Below are 5,239 nucleotides of genomic sequence, written 5' to 3'. Positions count from 1 at the left end.
GTTCTGTGCCTGCTATAGTATATTGCTATTTGGACCCAATTTTAGAAACTAATGCTGCATTATTTGATCACATATCTGTCTGCATAGAATTGAGCCATTCAATTATTGCTGCACAACGTATACCAACCTGCATATGCTTGAGACATTTGATTCTTTGTTACAGCTAGAATTTCTGCATATATAGTATTAGATTCCTCTTACTAGCCGGGCTCCAACAAAGGGCTCTGTGATCTTCCACCTACATGATACCATATGATCTTTGAGGAATACAAATATATTAACGCACATATACATATATAGATTAGCGGATTCCTTTTACTCTTCTGTACACTCTCTCATCCATACATTGGAATTAAACTCTGCAAGGCTTAACTAAGTAACAGAGCCTACTGCTTGGACAGCAGAAGTGTACCACTACACTTATTCCTCTTTATTTCTAAAACTCGGTCAGTGGGCCTAATTCAGATCTGATCGCAGCAGCACATTTGTTAGCTAATAGGCAAAACCATGTGCACTGCAGGGGGGAGGCAGATATCACATGTGCAGAGAGAGAGAGTAAGATTTGGGTGTGGTGTGTTCAAACTGAAATCTAAATTGCAGTGTAAAAATAAAGCAGCCAGTATTTACCCTGTACAGAAACAGAATATCCCACCCAAATCTAACTCTCTCTGCACGTTATATCTGCCGCACCTGCAGTGCACATGGTTTTGCTAACAAATTTGCTGCTGCGAGCAGATCTGAATTAGGCCCAGTATCATTAAACTGAACATATACTCTGTTACATTCTGTATTTTACCTTCTCATAACACTCTCTCATCCATCAGTGAATATTAAGCGTCAGGCAGACAGTCCTGTTAATACCTACAGCCATAGCACACTGGATATGCCCAATCTCATCTGATCTTGGAAGCCAAGCAGTGTTGGGATTGGTCAGTATGAGGAAGGGAGACCTCCTGGGAATACCGAGTGCTGTAGACCAATTTGGAACCACTGCCACCACTGTGGACAGCAGAAGTGTATAACTATACTTCCTTCTGACTATATCACTCTCTCATTGCACATTCGATGATCAAACAGATGTGCAAAAGCAGACGTGGTTGGTCTACCTGTTTCTTCATCTGATAATATATCTGTACAACTTTCATGAATATTTCATAAGACAAAAATATATTTACAGAAACAATAGATTGGTGACTGACCCAGCAATAAGAACCTACCGTAAGTTTACCCGGAGTAATACAGCCTCCTGCTCTCTTTATATAAAAATTGTGATATAACTTACACCTTCTAGATCTTATGGAATGTAAAGAGAACAGCACATATTTTCACTCTGATCACATCTAATTCACTAATTCTTCCACTCCTTTGACCAATACATCCTCAGGGCTATAACTAATAAAAGACACACAGCCAATCTGCCTGAGGAAGAAACATTATTGGAAGGGGAATACTCGACTTAATAATATTTTAAATGTATGTCTATATTGTCTTGATCCTCTAAGTGTATATAATAAAAGTTAAATTTCCAATTTATTCATACATGAGTACATATATTATAAACACAAGTGTGCCCTAGATAGACTAGCAGTCTATTTTTTTTGCTCTATTAAAAAACCCTTTTCATCAAGTTTTCCTGAACTATTATCTGGGAGCACCACCAACCCAGCGCTATCCAAAATTTCATACAGACTAGCCATATGCTGGTACTGTATACAAATATATATGTATATATATATATATATATATATATATATTTACAAATTTGAACACACATATATTCGGCATTAGTATTCCGTTTGTGTGCAGATTCTAAACCTACCATAAAAACTGCACTGTCCTTTCCTGAATTGAGAAAATGTATGTCACATAACATAAGGAAAGTCAGTGGTGCTGCCTACAAGTTCCTTTTTGTTCTGCAGTATACTGCTCAGCACTAGTTGTAGTCTGTAGGGAAGGGCCATCTTAACAGCAGTGTAGGCCCCTGGGCAAAGCAATGCACTGGGGCCCCTACCCATCTTCAAGCTGTAGGGGTGGGGGTGCTATTAGCAGCAGCTTTGATGTCCCATGGGCATTAGGGGGTATTCTATCTTCCGCTCAGCATGTAGGACCTGGAGCAGTAATTTCTGCTAGTTACTCCTTTACTGCACAAATGATGGGTTATGCGGCAGGAGGGAGAACACTAAACTGTAAAAGGGGTGTGCATTGGGTTGAATGAAAGGGCTCTGGTACATGAGTTCCAGAGTGGTAGGGGGTGTTTAATACACGGGTAGGGGTTGATAGTGGAGCGGGCTTAATATCCATCATTTTTTGGTGGGAGGGCAGCTTCATTGACTGCAGATTTTTCCAGTTCCTTGAAATAGATTTCTTAGCTTTCAATGAGATAAAAACTAGAGTCTTACCTTTCAGGAGGTACTGGGGACTTTGGGATCAGAGTTCAGGAGCCCAAGCAATCTACCAAAGAAAATATAAAACTGCTTATCAGGCGTGTGGAGCTGGAGCAGGGACCAGTTGCTGGAAGGCTGATATCTCTCGTTCAGTGCATAATAGAGACAAGCTGCCAGTGTCCACCAAAAGGGAAGAGTCCCAGCTTTTGGAAAATACACTCAAAAATACTCTAAGTCAGACAGAACCCGAGATATCTGGCTGGGAAGAACAATTAACAGGCTCGGATGGGGACCACTACTTTGAAGTCAGATATCTCTGGTTCCCCAGGGCCGATTTTCAAAAATCTGCTACCTCTGGAAAAAGGAGACCCTCAGCTATCAGTCTAGGGCCCTTATACTTCTGGGCCCTTGAGGGAAACTGCCTATTGAGCAGATATGAAAAGAAGGCCCTGCTGTAGGGCAGTGTTTCACTTCACCTGAGGCCCCAAAATGGACAGAGTAATAATGGGAGCCCCTTAAAGAGTGGAAAATTGTCTGTTTACCTAACAGGAAAGATCCCTGAAGGGCTGGTGAGACAATGGGTCCCCATGTACATAGTAACATAGTTAATGAGGTTGAAAAAAGACAAGTTGTCCATCAAGTTTAACCTGTAGTATAAATCGAACACTATTCTGTATGCAATTATAGTGTAACTATAATGATACGGACAGAGTTATGTTTTAAATCTATCTAACACTATAATACTGTACGCGCGGTTTCTAAAATACAATAATTTTAAATGCTATAAATATCCTTGAATATGTTCCATGAAGTCCAGCATCCAGTAGCGCATCACTTGGCTTTTTTGCATGATAGGAAGTCCGCTGGCATCTGTCATAGCAATCAGAGCAGCCCATCTATGGAGGAGTGCTGACATCATGAGAAGAACCAGCCTGGCATTGCAGTCCTCTTGTGAGAGAGAGGCCCTCCAGTCCCCACCCAAATTGAACTGTAGTGCCACACACACACACACACTTCAGAGGCAGAGTGGGTCAGCTGCCAGCTACCTGGTAAAGTTATTATTGTAAATCAGTCTCTAGCATTGTGTAGTTAAAATAGTATATTGTGTACTGCGCTGCAAGGATTAAGCTGCTCAATTATGATAATGCAAGTTGTAGTAGACTGAATGAGCGCTAAAGGTATGTGTTAGAACTGATTATGCTGGAAAAAATGGGTTAAAACATTTAAAAGCAATGGAATACATTTTATGTTTACACTCCTTCTTTGAAGGGTTGGTGGGCATTCAGAGTGGTGGTATAGGGATACACAGGCACTATACCTATATTACCCTAAACACTTACAGCGTCTCTGTCTTCCTAGGATGCAGGCCGATGGTCTGTGCATGCAGTCTCGGTGCCACATCTCAGGCTGCGACACTTCAGTGGTGATGTCATGGGCCGCCCGTTGTGGAACAGGAGTTCCCCACTGGTATCTGCTCTGTAGGCTCACTGTTCCCCAGTTCAATCCAATGCATTTCACGTTTCACAGTTACAGGTGCTTTTTCAAGGATGAGGTGCACTGTTGGTTCATCCACTTTTTATACTATATTTAATAGGCAGGAAATTGCTTTGAGTCTTCGAAATTGTCCTCTCAGTATGTTTTTTATCCATTGTCTATGATGGTTGCTGGAAACGGGTACGAAGTTGTTGCCGTTTACTTCCCTTCCGGTGTGTTCTTGTCTGTATTCTGTTATTGTCAATGAAAATGTCCAGGTCTAAAAATATGACCATTTGTGTACTATGGATGGTCATAAATTTTAGATTGATGTTGTTGGTATTGATGTAGACAAAGAATTGTTCCAGAAGTTCCTGTGGTCCTTTTCCATATGAAGAACACATCGTCTATATACCCTTTCTAAGATACTAAATGTTCCCTGTAAATGTTGTTATTCCATATTGGGGGTAATTCCAAGTTGATCGCAGCAGGAAATTTTTTAGCAGTTGGGCAAAACCATGTGCACTGCAGGGGGGGGGGGGGGGCGCAGATATAACATTTGCAGAGAGAGTTAGATTTGGTGGGTTATTTTGTTTCTGTGCAGGGTAAATACTGGCTGCTTTATTTTTACACTGCAATTTAGATTGCAGATTGAACTCACCACATCCAAATCTCTCTCTCTCTCTGCACATGTTATATCTGCCTCCCCTGCAGTGCACATGGTTTTGCCCAACCGCTAACAAAGTTCCTGCTGCGATCAACTCAGAATTACCCCCATTGTTTCCTCCTCCCACCAAGCAACACATAACTGCATAGCTTGGTGCAAAGGAGGTTCCTATGTTCCCTTTGTTTGCAAGTAGAATAAATAGAATAAATTCTATATTGTCCATAATGAAGTTTATTTGTGCATTTGTTAAATCGGTGTCAATTGAGAGGAAGTGTCAGATGGCTTCTCACCCTTTTATGTGGCCAATGCAGGTGTATAAGGATGTGACATTGCATGTGCACAATACATATGAATCCTCCCATTTTATGTCATTGATAATCTGGAGAATGTAGTGTCACGGAGGTAACTTTTTTTGTCTGGTAACTATGGGCTGCAGGAAGAAGTCTACATACTTCAATAGATTGCTTATGATGAATCCAATACCTGAAATTATGGGTCGCCCTGGTGAGTTCTTTTGGGCCTTGTGTATTTTTGGTAAATGTTATAGTGTTTGTATTTTTGGGTGATCGTTATTGATAAAATTGTATTTTTTCGTTATGATGCCCATTTCTAATCCTTCATCCATGTTTTAACTTTTCCTTGGAACTCTTTTGTGGGATCTTTAGGTATCTTCTTGTATGTTTCTATGTCCTCTTGCTGGTAGTCTTGTTTGATT

The 5,239-nt window shown here is 40.8% G+C and overlaps 1 pseudogene; it reads left to right on the top strand.

The window, feature by feature from the left end:
• The first annotated feature begins 859 nt into the window (after window positions 1-859).
• Window positions 860-978, top strand: LOC134929953 (5S ribosomal RNA; annotated as a pseudogene).
• Window positions 979-5,239: the final 4,261 nt, after the last annotated feature.

The sequence above is a fragment of the Pseudophryne corroboree genome, chromosome 5 (assembly GCF_028390025.1).
Source record: "Pseudophryne corroboree isolate aPseCor3 chromosome 5, aPseCor3.hap2, whole genome shotgun sequence".
In the NCBI taxonomy this organism is placed as follows: Eukaryota; Metazoa; Chordata; class Amphibia; order Anura; family Myobatrachidae; genus Pseudophryne; species Pseudophryne corroboree.
This window is presented reverse-complemented; position numbering and strand designations above follow the sequence as displayed.